The following is a 22,084-nucleotide window of genomic DNA, read 5'->3' as shown; positions in this document are numbered from 1 at the left end:
CCCTTGGCTGGAGCAAGTTAAATACTGCACTTCCATTTCTGAATATTTTTTTCACCAACTCAATAGCTGTATGTTTTGGGTTACAGAGGTCAAGACTGAAGATCTTACCTCTCATAGTCAGTTCACTCAGTTGCCAGGACAGATGCTCTGATACCTTCCAGCTGTCTGGCAAACCTGTTCCCTTGCTCATCAAGAGCCATAGAGGGAGATCAGGAATGGAACATTACAAACCCATTAGAACTCTTGCAAAAAAATCTCTCAAAGTTCCTATGCTATTGTTAAGTAGGTGGCATCATTTTTTACCTGTCATGGGCCAGCCATCCTTTGACTATAATAATGTAAGTCTCCTCTAGCAATCCTAGCCAGTGAATAGAAAAATAGTAGGGGAAAACGTGCATTGTAGTTCTCCTCATACTTCTGAAAGAGGAGCAAATTATCTCCCTTTTGAAGTTGCATTAACTTGGTAAGACTAATGGGATACTATTCAGTGTGTTGAAAGAGGTAGTCTACTGGGTAGTCTCAAGTAGGTTTTCCCCAAAAGACTTAATGCCCCTACAAAAAGTGAACAATTTGCTCCCTTTTCAAAAATAAGGAGGAAAGTCCTTTTGAGAGAGAATTTCTTCACTTCTGAAAATGGAAGAAACAAGAGCCATTAGCAATATAGCCTGTTGATTATATCTGTAGGTAGTTAAGAATATATAGCATATGGATAAACACATTCTATCCTCATTTACAAACATTCAAATGTATGTGTGTCTGTGTATATATACATATGTATACATATATGTATAATGTTTATCATTGATTCTCATTACTCCCAATTGTTTTGTTCTGTAAAGCCCCTGAGAAAACTGAACCACTGTATCTAAAGGAAATATCTGTATGTTATATAGCTATGTTGTATATTTCTATCTATTATATATGTCTCTATATACTATTTATCATGTAGATTATAATCTTAAATCCTAAAAACAACTCATTCTGGTAGATTGTATTTTCTTTATTTTACAAAAGTGAAAACGAGATTCAGAAAGTGTTCAGTGACTTGCCTGAGGACACCCCACTAACAGACGCTGGAGCTGGGATTCAAACCGGGTCCAGGGGCGCCTGGGTGGCTCAGTCGTTAAGCGTCTGCCTTTGGCTCAGGTCATGATCCTGGGGTCCTGGGATCGAGCCCCGCATCGCGCTCCCTGCTCTGCAGGAAGCCTGCTTCTCCCTCTCCCACTCCCCCTGCTTGTGTTCCCTCTCTCGCTGTGTCTCTCTCTGTCAAATAAATAAATAAATAAAATCTTTAAAAAAAAAAACAAAAAAACCTGGTCCAGAGAGCCACGGAGCCAGATCTCCTGCGTGACCCTGCACTACCCCACCGTCCCCGTCCTCCTGTCACCTCCACGTGACAGCCGACACAGGGCAGAACTGTTGCCTTGTTGCATCTCAGCTGGGAGCATGCCTGTTCAGGCACCTCAAATGTGTCACCACTCTGCACATGTCTGCAAATTACTAGGAGAGCACCGAGAGTATTGATGTGGGGGTGACAAAAATGTTGTAGCGAGTAGGCAAAGTCTCAAATAAGGAATCCGCAAATAATGAGGACTGAGTACACACATGACATGCTTTTTGTATGTTTTTGTAAAATTTCAGCTTTTATTCATATATATGTATACATGCATGGAATATAGATACGTATCTATATTCATATTTTTGGAAGTAGAAGCCCCACTCTCAGGATCCAGACTGACATCTCATAATTCAGCTGGTGCAATCCAAGCTGAATAAGTGATGAAGCACATTTGAAAAGAAGGACTTTTAGATTGGCACTACAAGGCTTTTGAAACATCAGGAGCAATTTCCTTCATAATTAAGCATGTGATTAGTGGATATCTGTAATTTATCTCTTATACGATTTCTTGGGCTGCCTAATGGATTTTCACAACCTGCTCCAATATTAATATATTTTTATTACTTCTCTTTTGCCTTTTAACTGTTTTCGCTTTACTGTAACTATAATCGGCACCACACGCCATCTTTTGCGTTGGCTCCTGTGAAGTGATAACCAATTGCAATACACTTGGTCACTGGCTGTGGGCAGAAGTGGGCCTGTGTGTGAAGTGTGACTGAAGGGGCTACAACCTGACCCTGTCTTCTCCAGAACATCTCTCACTCCACTCCTGATGTTCCTCCTGAAAAGGGAGGTACTAACAGATTGTCAGGCTCAGCAAGGAGCATTACAAGGATCTTTCCCTGCCGATTACTATTCATTATTGAAGACAGTCACAAAGTCTCAGCCTCCAGGAAGCCATCATGACAACCCTCTACCCCAAATCCAACCTTGGCCCCACCTGCTTCCTTCGCCGCCTCTACCTACTACTCTCAATGTGCTTACTACTGTGCTGTTGCTCGTTGACAGGTCCATCTCTCCTTCCAGACCCCGAGCTTCTCTGGAACAGGAACTGCGTTGTTCCCAGCTGTGAGCGCGGTGCCTCACACAGTGATGCAGTCTTAGGGGAAGACCTACCTCTGCTGCTCGTAAATGCTCCATGGTTCTCTGCAAACCATGTTAGTTCCTTAATACCTATGTCCAGTGTTATAGAACAGAGAGTCACCTGGGGCTGTCCTGCCATGGGAATTCTAGATAAGATGGGCTCAACCCTCATGCTATGCCTTAAGACCAAAGCCCCACCACCACAACCAACTTCCTGCCAATTCCAAGAGGGATGTGGGGAAAGAGGATATTCTCATGGTGTTCTCTATCACCTCTTCAGTTTATACATACACAGTTTCTGTCCAAGATCACGTTGGTCTAAGCCTGAAACTGATTTCCTGACATGATTCTCCCGAATTTCCCCCAAATCCTCTCTGCTGAAAGCACCCCTGAGAGCAGGTGACATTTTCGAGGGCTTTGAGCATCGTGGGAAGGGGTCACACCACACACCACCGAGCAAATAACTTCAAAGCACAAAACAGCCAATTCTGTTTTTAAGAATTCCTGGCTTCTCTGCTTTTAGGTGCTGCCTTTAAACCCAGAGTATGTCCAAAGTTCTCCGTACTCACACTCTCTTCAAGGGAAAGAAAAAATAAAATCATCAAATAAGATAATAAGATAAAATGCAGCCTTCCTCTTCTTGACATGTATAATGCAGGCTGGGCACCCACATTTGTTACCTGGGTGACAACCCACACCGAATCCTGGGCCTCTTGCTGTCACAGCACGCTGCAGTCCTATCAAAATATTTCCCTAAACAAAGACAGCGCATCTTCTTGCGGGCTGTTAAGACATGCTGTCGTGTATGTATCCCCTTACCCCTCTAATACTTTACAAGGCATTCTCGCATCAATTACCTCATTCAATTTTAACAATCTTGCTGGTAGTTGGGCTAAGTGTCATTATCAGACTCAGTTTACAAATAAAGGGCTTGAGGCTGAAATAATATAGGATCAGGAAAATGCATCACTCAAACCTGCATCTTTGGATGTTGGAAGGGGTTGAACGGTGTCCCCCCAAAATTCGTATCTACCTGGAGCCTCAGAATGTGGCTTTATTTGGAAATAGGGTCTTTGCAGATGTAGTTAATTCAGGAGTTTGAGATGAAATCATCCTAAATTTAGGGTGAGCCCTAAATCTAATGACTGGTGTCTTTATAAGAGAAAGGAGAGGAAGATTTGGACACACAGAGATCCAGGGAAGAAGGCCATATGAAGACAAGGGCAGAATTTGAGTGATAGAGCTACCAGTCAAGGAATGGCCAGAGCCATCAGAAACTAGAAGAAGCAAGGAAGGATTCTTGCCTGTAGCCTTTGGGAAAAGTGCATCCTTGGTGACACCTTGATTTTGTCTACCTTCCAGAACTGTGAAAGAATAAATGCCTCTTTTTTAAGCCACCAGTTTGTAGGAATTTGTTATAGCAGACCTAGAGAACAAATACAGATGTCATACACTGAGTTCCTCCTTTACGCATTGCCTCCTTCCTACAGACATGGCGGCCACAGCTCAGAGGTGTCCTGAAAACCAAGCCTCTATGAAGAATGTGGCACAGAGTCCAGCTGTGACCCTCCAGCTTTGGAAGAAATCACTTCTGCTGTCCCAGCCACAGGGAATAGAGTGCATTTGATTGATGCTGAGGTTTTGCTCCAAAAAAATCGGTGCCATTTCCACCCCCAGCGAAATGGACAAGAGCTCCCACCTTGCCCAAGAAGGCAGACACAAATGGCACTTTTGAGATGCTTTCGGTGGCTAAGAAAGGAAAATTTCTTCAGAATTCTTTTTCTAGAACTACATTTGAATGAACTAGAATTCTTGGAACTGCGTGAGTAGGAAAATGCCCTAGGAGGGCAGTTTGGTGTTGGAGGTGAGACTGCTTGCTGTTCGTGCTGAGGGTACACATGCAGATTGGGGCTCATTCAGAACATTGTTCAACGGAACTACCAACTTAAAAAAAATGTTAATGTGTGTAATTCTGGCCACATGGTATTACAAAATCTTGTAGTTCTCAAATGGGAAAGCACATGTTTTCTAAACCAGTGGCTATAAAATTGACTCACGTCTGCATCTTAATTGCATTTTACACATTCCGTGCTTAGCTGCTTATTAATTAAGGCACAAGATGAATAGGGTTTGAGAGGCTCACAGAATCCTTATCTGGGAGTTTTCTTTTTAAGGAGTCCTCATCCAGCTCTCCACCAGCCCCGATGTCTGGTTTTCTTTGGCACATTCTGATATGAAGCAGAAAATGCAGCCCTTAGACTGGGATTTAGCACAGAGTAAGCTTTCCCCCTTACTCATCCCCACCTGCCTACACACAGGAAGGCCATAGTGTGGCTGCACCTGCCACAGAGAAGGGAAAAGAGTGAGGGGCTTTTGCCCCTCCCCCATCTCCATACAAGACATACAGAGACCAAAACTTAAGCAAGATAAATTGGAGGGGAGTCACGTACTTTGTAGAAGGAGCCTCCAGCAGGGATCTGCAAGCAGGGGACTTCCTGCAATGACTTGTAATACCACGTACCCACAGCTGGGCCGAACTTCACAGGTGAAGGGCACAGTCGTCTACAAGACTGCCCTCTCACTTAGGCCCCAGCCAGTTTGGCCCCCAGGACCATCCTCTCTTCGAATCATCTGCCGATAAAATTCAGGGGTCCATATGAACTCCCTTAGGTTCCCCAATTCACCAGAATGACTCACAGAACTCAGGCAAGTGCTATACTTACAATGATAATTTTATGATAGCAAAAGGACACAAAGCAGAACCAGCCAAAGGGAGAGATGTGTAGGGTGAGTTCTGGAGGACCTCAAACCTGAAGCTTCCAATCATCCTCTCTCCATGGAGTCCTGAGCAGCACTGCCTCCTCCTGGCTATGATCTGTGGTAATACTCAGAGCATTGCCAACCATGAAGTCCACTGGATCAGTAGTGTACAGGGTTTTTATTGGGGTTTCATTACATAGACTTAAGTGAATCATTGGCAAGATGACTGAGCTTCCTCTCCAGCTCCGTTGTCTCCTCGGAAGTCAGGCGGATATCATGGCTCAGAGCCCCAAGCCTCTCATCACATGGTTGGTCCTTCTGGCTGGCCAGCCCCCATGCTGAGTTCATCTTCTTAGCACAAACTATCTAGGGGCCCTCGTTAGTCACCTCACCGGCATAAACTATCAGGTGTGATCTGAGGGCCTGCCGTGAACAACAGACACTCCTATTACTTACAGAAATTCCAAGGGTTTAGAGGTTCCCTCCCAGGAATGAGGAACAAAGGCCAAATTATTTATTGTATACTCTTACATTCAGAAGATTCATCTCTAAAATGGGGAGAGTAATAATGTCCCCTGCATGAGGGTTTTATAAGGATTAAATAAAGCACTATGTGTTTCTGGGGTAGAGTGCTCATTCAGTGAGTTTAGCTCTTACCATTTTGCTGAGTTTCTGGCCACTAAGCTTCTTGAGAACACATCCACTGCTAACTCTATTGTGAGTTTCTTGAGGGCAGGGGAAACATTTGATCCATTTTTATATGCTTCATAGTAACTATGTCTCACACAAAAAAGTTTCCAATCCATATTTACTGGTTTATCCTAAAAAAAATCTATCTACCTTTCTTGAAGGCTAATATATTCAAGATGAATGTCTATTGGACCTTCTTTGATTTAATAGCAGAACTCCTTCATAAGGGGGATGAGAGGAGCAGCAGAATCTGCATTGAAAACAATTAGAATGACAGATAACTCCCAGCATTACTGCAAATGCAGGTTGGTGAAGGTAGGCCTGCCTTCTTAATGAAAAAAATGTTTGTATGCATTTCTGCTCACTCTTTTAAAGCTTTTAAGACACTTTAAAGTTTCAAAGACATTTCCCCAGCATTGAAAAGAGTAAGTCTTCCTTGCGTAGGAAATTTCTGTTACGAAAAAAAGAATTTTTAGAAAGTACTATCCTTGGGGTGCCTGGTGGTGCAGTCGGTTAAGCATCGGACTCTTGGTTTCAGCTCAGGTCATGCTCTTGGGGTCATGAGATCGAGCCCCACGTCAGGCTCCATGCTCAGCACGGAGTCTGCTTGGGATTCTCTCTCCCTCTGCCACTACACCTCACCACCTTCTTTCTCTCAAATAAATTAATTAAAAAAAAATAAAAGTACTATCCTTTCCTATACACCTACAAAAAACAATTGAAAAATATACCATTCACAACAGTAACAAAGCTATAAAGTATCTAAATAAATTTACCTAGATGTGCAAGATCCGTTCAGAGAAAACTTTAAAATATTACTGATGAATATATCTGATTGTGAACAAGAAAATTCAATATTTGTGAATACTCCACTGTCTACAGTTCAATCTGAAGATTCAATGCACTCCTAATGAAAATCCCCAAATTATCTTTTTATGTAACTTGGCAAGATCATACTAAAATTCACATGAAACAGTAAATGCAAAGCAGTAATCAAGGTAATTTTGGAAATGAAGAACAAATTCTGGGACTTGTAATTTCTGATATCAAACTTCATTAAAAACTATAGTCATTTTTAAGCAATATCGTATTGGAACAGGAATAAAGTGGATCTCTGAACTAGAACAGAAATTCCATATATATATATATATATATGGAAATTTAGTATACGCAAAAGAAAGCATTTCAAATCAGTGGGCAGGTTATTTAATAAATAGTATTAGGGCAACTGGAGATCCATTGGGGAAAAAATAAGATATATCTTTATTTCATGCTAGTTGCAAAATAAATTACAACTAGATTAAAGTCCTAAAGATAAGATCAAAATACATAAAAGTATTCAAAACAAATAATTGCAAATACATGCATGACCTTGGGTAGGTAGGTAGGTCCTTCTTAGGATACAAAAACAAAAAGTCATAAGAGAAAAGACTCATAAAGTTAGCTACTTCAAAATTAAAATCTTTGGATGACAAATAACATCATGAAGAAAAAGATTTTTAAAAAGTGGTAGACTAGAAGAAGATACTTTGACATACAATAGGTAAAAGATTGGCTTCTGGAATAGACAAAGAAAAATCCCTAAGAATGGGAGGGAGTGCAAATTACCCCGTGTAAAAATGGACCCCCAAAAATCCCAAAACACCCAAGCAGGCAGCTCACAGAAGAGAAATACAAACAGGGCATTAAACACCTCAAAAACAATGCTCAATTCAATTAGAAATCAAGAAAATGAACACTAAAACATTGATATGCCATTTTTAACCCATCCAATTGGCCAATATTTAAATGTTTGATAGTATTAATACAGGTAGAGAGTGTGGGAGAATATATATTCTGATCACCAGCTAACAGGATTCTAAATGGCACATATCTTATGTGCCAGCAAATCTGTTTTTTAGTATCTTCCCTAAAGAAACATTTGCACATCTGACCAAGAAGGTATGTTCAAGATATGTAAGAGCGGGGGTGGCTAGGTGGCTCAGTCAGTTAAGCATCTGCTTTCAACTCAGGTCATGATCTCAGAGTCCTGGGATCTGATCTCAGAGTCCTGGGATGGAGCCCAACCTGGGCTCCCCACTTAGCCTTCAAACAGCCCCACTCTCTCTCAAACAAATACATAAAATCTTAAAAAAAAAAAAAAAAAAGAAAAGAAAAGATATGTAAGAGTGAAAGTGGAAACTCCCTATGTGTCCATCAGTAGCAGAATAGTCAAATATCCTAAGCACAGATTCTACTATAGTACATTATGGATCAGTTAAAAAATAATACCAAGTGGCATTTGTGTGTGTAGTATGAAATATGCATTATATGAGATAAAGTTGTACATATAACATGGAAAGATCTCGAAGATACATTGCTGATGGTAAAAAGAAGTTGCAGAACTACACATACAGAATGTTATCAGTTCCTATTTTAAAAAAGGCATACTCACTAAAATAATAATATACATTGCCTATGAGTAGTAAATGTTTGCAAATGCAAGTAGAAATATGCAAGAATGCACACAAAACTTTTTTATGCCAAGGACACTAGGATTTGGTTGGTAAGCAAAAATAATTTAGCCTGCAACATTTTAATTCTTACAAGGTGAAGGGATTTATGCATTGCATCTGTAATGTAATTACATCTCCACATCATGGTTAACATATTCCATAAGAGACTGTGTATCTAGCATTCTATTTTAAGAAGGCTGAATGACAGAAAAGGTTTTAATGCCTATTTTTCTCCTTAGCCTCCGTTCACTTGAATAATTCTCTCTCATGGTGTGTTCAAATGGATTCAAGAAACACAAGCCTGTTTCTTGAGGAAGCAGAAAATACTTTCTATATCTCAAGAGACTTTAGCAGAAGAATCATTGTTTTGTTTTCTCCCGTGATTATATCCATACCTCAAATATTCTATAGTTGTCTTCAAACCATTGTATACTTTAAAAGCTAACCAAATATTTTCTCTAAAAAAAAAAAATGAATGAAAACCATTGACCAGTTTGTTTCTAATCTAGACCTGGGTGAAATCTTTGCTGATGATCCAGAAACGGAGACCCTTCTGGCCAGAATATAATTCCTCTATTAGTTTTATTTTCTATCCCACTTATTTATTTTCCTGCTTCTGTCATTGTAGACATCCATCTTGAACCATAGAGAAAGCACTATTTTTTACATATTTGAAAAGGACAAGGATATAATAGAACTCTATGCAGTTTCAGAATAAAATAAACCCACAAATTTAGGCATAACCTGGAGAGGGGAGGGGAAATGGTTCTCTTTCTCATTATTTTGGGAAATAATGCTTTAAGTAGCAAGCAGCATGTTAAACTGAACTGACCAGTGTTATGAAAATGAACAAAAGCAGGAAAGTCAGGCATGAATCATCCCAGGGTCATTTATCTCCAGGGGACAGGCTGTACAAATCTCTGGGCTTCTGCCCCTTAAAGGGGAGGGGGGGTCCCAGAGGGTGACAGGTCAGCCACCAGACAGCATTACAAGTGCTAAGAAGTGCCCACTAACCCTCTGGAGTGGTGGGCCTGCTGTCCTCCTTCTCCCCAGGGCCACAGAATTTTCCAGGACCCCTGATTCTTTGACCCCTAACAAATAGGGCTATGGTTATTCATTCTAACCCATTTCATACTCGCTGGCTTCACAGCCACCTGGGCACCTGCTACCTATAATGTTCTTCTACTCCTGCACCCCAGGGATGGCTGGCTGGCCGGACCCCCACTCAGGGTTGCAGATCTGTGACACTTGGACATCCAAGGAAAGGGATATGGGCAAAAACCAGAGGCGACAATAGCAGGAATTCTCCTTAAGTAAGAAACCTTTGACTACATTGAGTATTCACGATCCACCACACACACCTTGAGGTTCGCGTCTTTCAAGCCTCTGCTCCAGCCGGAGTCAGCAATACACACACTGTCTATACCCCACACCCTTGGCCAAAGCTGCCATCGCCAATGAGTTGTGACACTCTTTCCCGTGTCAAAGCAGCCGCTCCACCAACTAGCATAAGCTAGAACAATTCCCCAGCCAGAATGCCCTGTCCCAGCTGCATCCACCTGTTTCACTGCTTAACTCTGCTGCTATTCTACCTCCTAGTGAAAAATCCAAACACCTCCCAAGAAGAATGACACTGAGTTGCTGTCGACCTTTCATGAGTTTTATAGCCTTGGAGGAGTTAAGCTGGAGGAAGGCAAATTGAGAAGCATTGCTGCCCCTCCTGGCAGAATCCAGGAAGTACAAGCCTACCAGGGCCCTGTGAAGGACAGTGGGTGGTCAAGGGTACAGGGAGAAGACTGGATGATGCCATGGCAGGCAAGGGGAAGGAGCAAGGAGGGGCAGTGAAGAAAAGCAAGGAGGAGAATACTGAAGCAGACATCACGGTTATGGCCAAGATCAGCCCTGGAAAACAGCTGAGAAGGATCCTCCTGTGAAAGAGTTGCGGGAGATTATGCCAAAGAGGAACCCCAGAGCTTTGGAGTCAGAGTGCTGGGTTCAGCCCCAACTCATCTCTTACTGACCCAGGGACCTGTAGACTGTCACTGCATCAAAAATAATGCCCCCTGGGAGCACTGAGGAAGACAGAAGTGTTTGCATGAGAGCAGGTCCAACGCACAGTAAGATCACCGTCACCACTGATGCTTCGGGTTTCTGAGGGTCTCTTCCGAGGACAGAGCCAGCAGAAACACACCTTCCCAAATCCCCAACATCTTCCCATCTGTGTATCAGTGGACTTGATTATTTTAAGTCAGCTCTCCCTAGAGAATCTTTTTAACCAGTAGCACACTGTCAGACTTCAAACATTGTGAGAGTTTTCTTTAATCAGTACTCAGAGAATGTTTATTAATAGCAACACATTCTTTGCAAGTTCTAAAAGGAGCATTCTGATCTTAAATATAAATAGTGGTTTAACTAAGGACTGTTCTCTATTCCAATTTCTGAGAAATCCATCAGATTTTCACCCATGAGGCCAGGGATTATCTCATCTTTCAGTACGTTTCTGTGAACAAGGGACGATAAAGGTCACAGGGAGACAGTTACAGAGCACTGTCTGTGGTAATGAAATATTAATGATGGCTGGATAAATGACTGTAGTTGCTAAAGAGTCTTGAAAAGACAAGGTAGAGGAAAGGGAGAGAGGAACAAGGAAAACACTGTAAGGACAGAGAGAATTTGTTGAGGTTGGAATGTTTACTTCTTTCCAATTTGGATGCAAACAGACAGTAATGAGGTCTTTGGGGACCACCAGCTTGGAGGCCTGGGTTTTGAATTTAGTACTGGATTAATGGCTTAGTCCATATTTTTCACATGCTGGGATTCTTGTAGCAGCCCCCTCATATACATTTATCCACATCTCACAAAGATCTCAGGATGCTCATTTTACAGAGAGGGAAACCGAGACTCAGAAAGTTGAAATGACTTGATAAAAGAGTATGAAATTGCTTCGCTGTTTTATAACACTACATAGAGTTCCACAGTAACTGGAGTATGCAGCTTGTCATGGAATAGAGTTGTTAGGATGGCATCAAGGAGTCAAAGGCACCTAAAGATAGTCCCATGATGCTTTGCTATAAAGCAGAACCTCATAATAGAATGAATAATGAGGTACGATCTCTGTTATTCACTTTATGGCTTTGCCATCTTTGTTCCCTATTGTGTCCACATTTCTCAAGAATTGATTTAGCAAAAAACAATATTTTTATAACACTTTACAATATGCAGAGTGCTTTAAATATGTGAATTCATGTAGTTGACTTAGTAAACTGAATTATAAGTGAAATTCTATAGTGTTAAAATCCGTGTTCATTTGCGTGGATCTGTGAACATCCTTAATCCTATGCTCTGGATACTATTATAACTCTTCTGGAACAGAAGGGACCGCTTTCTCTGATATTCTGATATTTACGAAAGCTTCATTATTGCAAAGAGACATCATTTCCTGCTGTGGCTGGAGACCGAAAAAAAAAGGGGGGAATAATTTAAAATAGCAGAAAGTGTAAAATGATGGTATCCAACATGAAAGTAGCCTAATGACTACACCTTTTCCTTTTAGCTTCCAGGCCTACAAATTACAGTGAAAATAAAAGCGAAGCTATCCCCTATCATTATCCAAAGTAGGATAGCAAAATATAAAGCAGTCCTGCCAGGGTGTCTGTTTCAGCTCTCTGTTTGGGAAGCAGTATAGCACCTTGATGAAGAGTGTGGGTGCTTGGTTTAGAATCTAGACTGCCTAGATTCAAATTCCACCTTCATTACTTCACTAGTTAAATAATCTCCCGAGCAAGTGACTTCAGCACTTGAAATCCAATGTCTTCATCAGCAGCGTGGACACCAGAACAGTGTTCTCTTCATAGAGTCACAGGGAGAATTAAGTAAGGTCATCTGTGAAGAGCTCTTGGCTTCGTGCCTGGACCGTGTTAGCTCCGTTGATGTTGTTGTCTGTTATTGAAGTATTTGAGCAACCAAAAAGAAATATTGGTGGAGAAAGAATCATACAGCTGCAATCTCTTCTCTTCTTCCATGTTATAGAGCTGTTATCTCTACTTGGCCTTCTAGGAAGAGACGAAAGAAGCAGTTCCTGACACTCTGTGATGAAATTTAGAAGTTTATTTAATTTAACCAACTTGCCCGAGTGATGGATTTCTTTTTGTTGTTTGTCTGTTCATTTGTTTGTTTTTCTTAGACTAAGCCACAGATAATAATTTAATTCTTACTCAAGATGCTCTGAAGAAACTGCCTGCACTCTTTTTAAAAGCACAGTTAGGCTTTCTTTAAAAAATGCATGAGAAGGAGATTTTTTAATATTCCGATTTTGTTATATGTGAAATCAATTTTGTATCATATACAAAATGAGTTTGATTTTGCAGTGTAACAAAACATTTCCAAACTTAGAGGCTTAAAATGATTATTTATCAGTTCATAACTCCATAGATCACTCATTTGGGCTGGACTTAGCTATTCAGCTTCTCTGCTGGTCCTTCCTGGGCTCACACATTGCAATCAACTTGTAGACCAGCCAGGGGTTGGTTGGTCCTGGATGGCTCACTTGCATTTCTGGGTTTGGCTGGAGCAATAGAGTAACTGAGTCACAAACCTCCAGTGTCTTCCAGCCTACTCTGGGCTTTTTCATGTGGCAGCTTGGTTCCAAGAACAACAAGACAGAGAACAAGTCCCAGTGAACGAGCTCTTGCCAAACCTCTATTTATGCCATGCCTGCTAATGTCCCATTGGCCAAAACAAATCCAATGGCCAAACCAAAATTCTAAGGGGAGAAATAGACTTCCCTTCTTAACGGGAAGAACTGCAAAATAATGTTGCTATTTTTTCCTTACTATTGAATTATAATCCTCCTTAGGGAAAATTAAAGCTGCCTTGTTGCAGATAGCATGGAACATGAAAAGTGACAGAGACTGAGACTCTTATCTCTAGTTTCTGACTATAGTGAAGAGCCAGCTTAGTACACAGGAGGAGGATGGAAGGTGCAATCAATTAATATTTGTGCATGTTGCATCCACCAAGCTCATGTACTATGTACAGTTTAATGTTGGGGGAGAGGGTTGTGTTCAACTCACAAAAGTCATAGTGTCCTTCACACAAGGACACTGTAGTTCATTGACTCTAGAGGCACGTGCAAAGGCCACACTACAAGGTAGTTTGTGATGAGCGTTATGGGAATGGTGCAGCTAAGAGTTACTAGAGTTCTCTAAAGACAGAGATCGCTGTAGAGTATGTATAAGGGGTGGTAAAACTCCTTGGGGGAAGTGAGACTTAAGCAGAGCTGGAGAAATGGTAGGATCTGCAAATAAAACAGTAGTGTGTTCCAAGGGGACGAATGTCAAGGTCAAGGGTGTTGCCATGGGCATGAATTCTGCATGTTTAGAAATAGTGAGAAGACCCTCAAGGGCTGGGAGAGACGATCGGGCAAATTGTGTTTGTGATACACAGTAGACCAATGGCTTTCCATGCCTAAATTATACCCAGCACCAAAATTAAACATTTCAGGTCTCTAAAGGCTGGAGTACTCTTCCTAAAATACTGTTCCCATTCCTTCCCTCTTTTGCTCATTGGAAATCTTTGATGGCTACCTTGGTGCATAGGGTAGAGTTGCACAGGGGAGTTTAGTGTTAAATGTGCTTTAGTGATAGGCCTCGAATCACATTGTCAGTCATTCCTCTCACTACTCCCCTCTCCCATTTCCAAAATTTCTCAGGAGCTGTAGCCACTAAAAATTAAGTGTGGAATCTCTCTTATCCAGTTAAAAATTGTAAGGCCTTTCTGATTTTCAACCATAATGGTGGGCTTTAATTAGGAACAACAGTGAGTTTTAATCTCTTAGAAGCAGAATTTGGAATGAAATTACAAATGTTCTTTGAGCAAAGTAATCACAGGAGTCTCTACCCTGTAGGTTTTACTTTATATTTTAAGTATTTTACTGAAATACTTAAACCTACTACATAGGTTCCAGCAAAGGATGGTCTACCATCAATCAATATTGAGTTTTCCACTGAGTACTGAGCACTGTCTAGAGCTATTTTTGAAACCCTATGTATCTCCTATTTGGCCAGGACTATCTAAACCTTTATTGCGAGCTCTCTCTCTCTCTCTTTCTTAAGTATGTCTTTCACTGACCCAGAGACACACCCTGGAGCCAACAATGAACTTGGGAACTTATCCAAGTCTTTAGGCTGTGAGTACGAGGATGTGTCCCCTTCATTATAGAGTACAACAACAACAACAACAACAACAAAGAGTTTTACCAGCAAATACTTTCTAAATCAAGCAGTAAAGGAAAGAAATGTTTTTAAATATTCAAAGTTGTGAGGTATTTCTGGACGGGCAGTGCTCACTTTTTAAAAATAACAAAATCATCTTTGACCAAGAACCAAAACAAAGTTCAGTAACTCAGTCTCTTGATTTGTCTAGGAGTTTGAGTTTGGCAGTGGATTTTTTTTTCTGTAAAACTTATTAAAATAGTGTGATTCATTTTTGAGGACTTCTCAAAATTCTTGAATGAGAGAGGCTTTGTGCATAAATTTAAATTCCCTTACTGTTTCTGAACAAAACCAATCAAGGACCAGCTCTTAAGACTAGGTAGGCAGCTCCAAGTCTCCACGTATGCTGGCAGAATGTGTTTATCTCCTTTCTGGAATCAACTGACCGCAATGTCTTGAGCAAAGGGACTATGATTTATGTGAATTGAACACAACCCTCTCTGAATAGTGTGGAGTCACATGGTCCTAGGAAGCTGTGTGCATATAATCCAATTACTGCTCTTTTAATGTACAAATCCCAGTTATTTCTGTGCATTTACTCTAGACTTCCCAGGAAATTGGATTCACTGCTTCTAAAAGGAAAATAGGTTTGGTAACCCAGTCCTTTGGAAAAGTTCGGCTACACTCAGTATCATGTGTTTTGGACCCAAAATAGGAAGCTGAAAAGGCCATTAGTGTGAGTTTCTCTCAGCTGGGATGCCACAAGCAAACTGGATCTCTGGAGGGCACCGTTTTTAATAGGAAGCTTAAAATAATCACACCAAAAGCATTGCCCAAGGGAGCTCCATTCCATGTTGCTAGTTCTGAAACAATGTCTTTTTTTTTTTTTTTTTTGCTTAAATACAATTCCACTTAATCTTTCTTTTCTCCATAGGTTACTTTAACCAACATTTACCCTTTTTGTAGTGAACCTTCCATGTTTGGAGGTCTGTTTAAGCCAAATATTGAACAAATATTTCAGTGTAATATTTGTTCTTCCTCTCTGATATGGTAGGATATGTATGACAACACAATTTTTTATTTTTGTTTGTTTGCATGCAGAGAGAAGGAGAGTCCTGGAAAATGGCAAATGAAACCATAATAATTTTTTATATTAATCTCTGTCCGCAGTATTCAAGACATATTAGCTCTTAAATGTATATATTTATTTCATACTTCAGTCATGCATATATGACTTTTAAGTGACTCATCCTGTACTCAAATGTTTCTTTGGTATGGTTTGCTATGGTTTGATTTGATTTTCTCACATGTGAGCCAAGCCACAACCAATTATGCAAATTTAAAATAATGGTGCAAGTGAATTACGGACAGCTATGCAGCAGAAACACAAATCTTTGCATCAAATCCAAAGTGGCAAAGAAAATGTAACTTCCTTGTTTTTCATAACTGCTCTGTTGTTTTTTGTTTGTTTGTTTGTTTGTTGAGAGAGAAAGAGAGAGACAGTGAGCCAGCCAATACAAGCTGGGGTGGGCAGGGGCAGAGGGAGAGGGAGAGAGAGAGAATCTTTTTTTTTTTTTTAAAGATTTTATTTATTTATTTGAGAGAGAGAGAATGAGAGACAGAGAGCACGAGAGGGAAGAGGGCAGAGGGGGAAGCAGACCCCCCGCTGAGCAGGGAGCCCGATGTGGGACTCGATCCCGGGACTCCAGGCAGTCGCTTAACCAACTGAGCCACCCAGGTGCCCGAGAGAGAGAATCTTAAGCAGGCTCCACACTCACGACCCTGAGATCATGACCTGAGCATGGAGGGTCCAACGCTTAACCAACTGAGCCACCCAGGTTCTCCCCCTTTTTTTTCATAACTGCTCTGGGTTTTTTTTTTTCATGAGTTCCTACCCCACTGAATAGCAAAAGAACAACATAGCACAGTCTAATAAACTCAGTTCTAGCCACTATTTTAAGCAGTCTCTTAAGGAAACTTGATGTTATCAGGATAAATGCTCAGAACTTGAGATTTCCTTCTCCTCCCTGGCTCCTCTTCTAGAGAAACACCTGAATGTATAAGAAAGGGATTTCCGTATCCTTGTGATGATTGGGAGAAGGGGACTTGACTTAGTCCTGGTCCTTAGTCTTCCTCCTCATCCGTTCTCCACAGTGATATCCCCTTATCCACCTGGTTTCCGGGCACAGTAGGGGTAAATAAAAACATTTAGAATTTTCCATATGCCAGAGGGGAAAGAGGCTTCAATCTCTTCCTCTCTTGTAAGAGCATTTCTGTGAGAAGCCTAATGTTTGTGAATCCTTTCTCTCTCCCTTTGACAGATATGTAAATTTTTGCAAAGGCTAGGTAAGATTTTTGCCAGCTTTACAACTTAAGGTCCCAGGAGCCATCTCTTTTGAAACATAAACATCAAGGAACGTGGCACTGCTATCTCCCAGCGATGGTGGGATTTAGCCTCGGCACTTGGTTCCAAGGTGGAGCCACCTGTTTGTCGCAGAGATACACGGAGCCTGAAACAAAGACTCTGCAGAAAGGTGATTTTAAGGAACCAGACAAAAGTATGAAACATGCCTGAATTTAAGGTGTGGGCATTCATTTGCATAAAATTAAGACCATCGTTTTCTTTTGAACAGGAAAAGTTGTTTAAGTAATTGCGTGTGTCTAATGATTGGCTTTCTCCCCAGAGCCTCAACCTAAAGAGAAAAGAAGCGTGATGGGCAGAAGTATGTTATCTATCCATTATTCCCTATAGGGAAGTGATGGTGTCGACTGATATTTGACTTAAAGCCTAAGCATAATATTCAGATAAAATATTCTAAGTCATCATAATTTGGGAGATTAAGCTTTCACACAGGTTATAGTTGGATGTGTATACTAACAGGTCTACTGAACCACTCTTCTTGATTTAGTTAGAGAAAATGAATCATAATGAATTTCACAAATGTAATGTATCCACATATTCATAGTTTATCTCATGTCAAAATCAGTTTTGTTTCATTAAAGAAATCGGATCAAATAATCTAACCAAGGAGAAAGAGCCTAGCTTCAAGTTTACAATGTAAAGTGAGCGGGAAATGATTAAGTTTCTGCTTAATGATTACATTTAAGACCCCTGAAGAGTTTGTTGGTTTCGAGAGAGCACCACAATACTGTTTGTGCCCCAAATTTCATGAGCTGTCCTTGAACATCAAAATGGTCAGCTGGTCCATTGTATATAGCAATACTGGTTCTCCAAAAAACAGCTTCCTTGCTCTCCCGAAGCTCCATTCATCCAGGATGAAGCGGTAATAAGTCCTTCCGGGACGTGTTACATCCCCTTGCTCCATACAAATCTGAATCAGTTTGTCCTCTTCATCCCCTACATCCAAATATCCACTTCCATCACAGATATACTGAATTGCATCATCCAAGTATAGACGTTCTTTATAAAGTATCTTAATCCTTGTCTCAAGATAAAACTTCTGTTTGTCTGCGCAAGTAACGTCTCCTATTCATCTGTTATTTCCCAATAACATCCTCTAATGCTCCTAGAGGAACATTTTCTTCATACTTTGGTAGTTTATCTCTGCACATGGTTATTATGCCAACCCAGGAATAGATTTTCTTTTTCCAGTTATTTCTAATTTTGGATCATTCTCATATTTGTCACATCCAGTTTCCACTAAAAAACATTGAGTCAACGTAGTTGCTCCAAGCTGACTGGGCACCTGGTTCTCATTAATGAGTTTTCTCTACTCTGAGAAATTAGCCACATTCCATGACTCCATGATTCTGTGGAACAGGTGGCCTTTCTCCTAGAGGGGTCCTAGAGAAACCCCACATATCCCAGGTGGCATGGCTCCAGCCTCTGTCGTAAGCCCCACTCTTTTACTTTTAACCTGTTTTCTTTGTATTAAAGGTAGTTCTTCTAGGCAGCGTATAGTCAGCTCTTGCTTTCTTATCCAATCTGACAATCACTGTCTTTAATTGGATGTTTGTACCATTTACATTTCATGTGGTTATTGGTACAATTGGGTTTAAATCTATCACCTTGCAGTTTGTTTTCTCTATGTTCCATAGGTTCTTCATTTCCCTTTTCTCTTTTTCTGCTTTCTTTTGGATTAACTGAGCATTTTTTATGATGTCATTTTATTTACTTTGTTGATATATTAGCTGTCACTTTTTGTGGTTATTTCTAGTGGTGGTTGCTTTACAGTGTACATATTTTTAAGGTAATACAGTCTTTCTTCTAGCAATATTACACCACTTATAAATATTTCCATTTCTCCCTTCCCATTCTTTATACTATTGTGGCCACACATCTCAGTTCTTCAGATGTTATAAACCCCACAATACACTGCTATTAATTTTGCATTGAAAGTCAATTATCTTTGGGGCGCATGGGTGGCTCATTTGGTTAAGTGTCCAACTCTTGATTTCAGCTGAGGTCATGATCTCAGGGTCTTGGGATCCAGCCCCACATTGGGCTCCACACTCAGTGGGGAATCTGCTTGAGTGTTCTTTCTTTCAAGTAAGTAAATAAATCTAAAAAAAAAATGAATTATCTTTTTTTTAAGACTTTATTTATTTATTTGAGAAAAACAGAGCACATGAGAAAGAGCACCAGCAGGGGGAGAGGCAGAGGGAGAGGAAGAAACAGGCTCCCACTGATCAGGGAGCCCGACTTGGGGCTCAATACTCAGGGATGCCTAACCAACTGGACCACCCAGGTGCCCCCCAAAATGAATTATCTTTTAAGAGATCTTAAAAATAAAAAAAGTATTTTATATTTATCCATGTGGTTACCATTTCTGTACTCTTCATTCCTTTGATTGATCCAGATTTCCATCTGATATCCTTTTCTTCTGACTAAAGGACTTCCTTTAACATTTCTCGTGGCACAGGTGTGCTGGTGTGAATTCCCTCAGCTCTTGTATGCCTCCTTCATTTTTCAGAATTGTTGGGGAATTTGAAAAGCAGGCTGAGAGCTTGTTTTTTCCTTTTACTGTCATTCTTATCTTTGTTCTTTTGTGCTTCATGTGTCTTTTATCTTGGCTACTTTTAAGATTTCCCTTTATCACTATTATAAGCCAACCATCATGATGTAGCTCAGTGGGATTTTCTTAATATTTCTTATGCATGGGTTCTGTTGAGTTTCTTGTGTTTGCGGGTTATAGCTTTCATTGAATTGGGGGATTTTTTTTAAATCATTTTTCCGCCCCCTCCTTTGAAGACTCCAATTATCTAGTGGGATATTAGGCCACTTGGAGTTTTTTTTTTTTAATTTTTTATTAACATATAATGTATTATTTGTTTCAGAGGTACAGGTCTGTGATTCATCAGTCTTACACAATTCACAGCGTTCACCATCGCACATACCCTCCCCAATGTCCATCACCCAGCCACCCCATCCCTCCTACCCTCCACAACTCCAGCAACTCTCAGTTTGTTTCCTGAGATTAAGAGTCTCTTAGGGTTTGTCTCCCTCTCTGGTTTCCTCTTCTTTCATTTTTCCCTCCCTTCCCCTATGATCCTCTGTCTTATTTCTCAAAATCCTCATATCAGTGAGATCATATGATACTTATCTTTCTGATTGCCATTTGGAGTTTTTAACAGCTCAGTGACACTCTGTTCACTTTCCTTTCAACCTTCTTTCTCTCTGTGTATAATTTTGAATAGTTTCTATCTACATTGTCAAGTCACTAATCTTTTCTTCTGCAATTCTCTAACATCCTGTTAATCCCACCTAGTATGTTTGTCTTTTCAGATATTGTAGTTTTCATCTCTAGAAGCTCAGTTTGAACCTTCTTTATGCTTTTACTTACCATATGAAATCTTTCCTCTGAGCTTCTTGAACATGTGGGACCCAGTAATAACAACCACTGTATTGTCCTTGTCTGCCATTTCCATATCAGTCCTAGGGTGGTTCCAATAAATAGATTTTCCTTCTCTTCCTGGGTTGTATTTTCCTTCTTCTTTGTATGTTGGCAAGTTTTAATTAGATGGTCAACATTGTGAATTTAATCTTTTGGGGTGTTGGATATTTTGTATTTCTATAAAAATTCTTGAACTTTGCTTTGAAACAGAATTAAAGGACTTGGAAATAGTTTGAACACCTTGGGTTTCACTTTAAGCTTTCTCCAGTGGGGCCAGAAAGCATAATGTTAATGTCCCACGACTGAGATTAAAAAAAAACTTCTGAGTACTCTACCTGACACACCGGGAATTGTGAGGTTTTCCACTCTGGCTGATAAGAACAAGAACTACTCCTTGCCTTGTGTGAGGTCCAGAAATTCCATTTAATCCACTCAGGTAGTTGTTTCTGTGACCTTGGGTTGTTCCTCAACTCTGTGCATTGATCAGTAGTCAGCTGGGTACTTAAGGGGGACCCTCTGCAGATCTCCATAGCACAGTCTCTCTCCCTCTCTCTCTCTTTCTTCCTTTCTCTCTGTAGTTATTTCTTCTTTAGTACTCTGCACCATGAACTGCAGCAGTATAGTGTTATACTCCCAGCAATGTCTCCTCAACTCAGGGAGACCACCTGGCTGCACCTGGGTCCCCCCTCCTTGTGTTACAGACCAGAAACTCTCGCCAGGAAGTAATACGGGACAATCACAGAGCTCACATCATTCATTTCCTACATCTCAGGGATCCCTGCTCTTCATTGTCTGATGTCCAATGTCTTAAAAACTGTTGTTTCGTATATTTTGTTTGGTTGTCTGTTGTTTCAGGTGGGAGGGTAAATCCATCCTGGTTGCTCCAGCTTGGCTAGTAGTAGAAGTCTTGATGTCCTTATTAATAAATAGTTCCCAAATTCCATCCTCAGAAGGGGCTTGGTTTGCACAATATGTGACATCATCACTCAACTTACAGATACTAGCTAACAACATTGCAAATTGGTTTGCTATAAATGTATTCTCTTTTTATAACACTTCCCCCAACATTTAGACAAAAGCCTTTCCTAAAGTACAACCTTTCCTTTGAAGTGAGATAGGCACATCCTTCTCAGGCCCTCCAAATTATGAATGTAAAATAGGTTAAAAATATGACATTTTGAGGATTGTTTTTATCTCAAATGTCTAATTTGTTCCCAAGGCTCTACAGAGAAATGAAAGTTGCCCTTGAACTACATTCTTATTCTGAAGGGCAAGCAATTCAGAATATGGAGACTGTAGAAGGGCAAAAATTTCAGAGTCTATGTCAAGGGAAAATTCTTAATATCTTTCATTGCCCTGAGTATTAAAAGTATTCAGAGAATTTTGGTTAACGTGGGTTAGTAGATGAAAAGAGATATGATCAAAAGACCACACAATTTTTTAGGCAATGTGATGAAACTCCTATTTCAACTTGTCCTCTGGAATAAGTGTATAAGGAGAAGTATTAAAAAATAAAAACCAAAAGAACACACCTTCCACCCAGCCTCTTCAGCTAGGGAAGAGAATGGCCTTGTGGGAAAACTATTCAGG

General features: G+C 40.5%; 1 pseudogene; it reads right to left on the bottom strand.

Moving 5' to 3' along the window:
- Nucleotides 1-17,729: 17,729 nt before the first annotated feature.
- Nucleotides 17,730-18,357, bottom strand: LOC110593582 (annotated as a pseudogene).
- Nucleotides 18,358-22,084: the final 3,727 nt, after the last annotated feature.

The sequence above is a fragment of the Neomonachus schauinslandi genome, chromosome 5, assembly GCF_002201575.2.
Source record: "Neomonachus schauinslandi chromosome 5, ASM220157v2, whole genome shotgun sequence".
NCBI classification, from domain to species: Eukaryota; Metazoa; Chordata; class Mammalia; order Carnivora; family Phocidae; genus Neomonachus; species Neomonachus schauinslandi.
The sequence above is the reverse complement of the archived record's forward strand: the minus strand, read 5'-3'. Positions and strand labels throughout refer to the sequence as shown.